Below are 448 nucleotides of genomic sequence, written 5' to 3' on the forward strand. Positions count from 1 at the left end.
CTGGGGTAGCTCAGCAGAACGGGGGCTTTGCCCCACAAACTTCTTGAGCCTTAGGCTTCAGTCGCTCCACTGAAGATCCAGAGGGCAGGCAGGTTTTCTGCTCGAACATTTTCTTTTTGAAATGTTTGTTATTTTATACCATGATGAGAGTGATCTGAGCAGCAAAAGGCACCGACCCAGAAGCCAGGAAGAGCCCGGGACATGTGAGACCCCGGCATCCCTGGGGGACTCCTTCAGTAAAGGTCTGTGCCTCTGCCTTGCTGGGGATGGACTCTTCCATGTTTTATGTGAAAAAGTCCGTCCTGAGAGAACATTGCCATCAGAAGTGGTCCATGTGGACAGTTGGCTTTTGACAAATCACAGAATCCCAGAATGGCAGGGTTTGGAAGAGACCTCAGGAGATCACCCAGTCCCATCCCCCTGCTCAAGCAGGCTCACCCAGAGCAGG

The sequence above is a fragment of the Egretta garzetta genome, unplaced genomic scaffold, assembly GCF_000687185.1.
Source record: "Egretta garzetta isolate BGI_Z169 unplaced genomic scaffold, ASM68718v1 scaffold42, whole genome shotgun sequence".
NCBI lineage: Eukaryota > Metazoa > Chordata > Aves > Pelecaniformes > Ardeidae > Egretta > Egretta garzetta.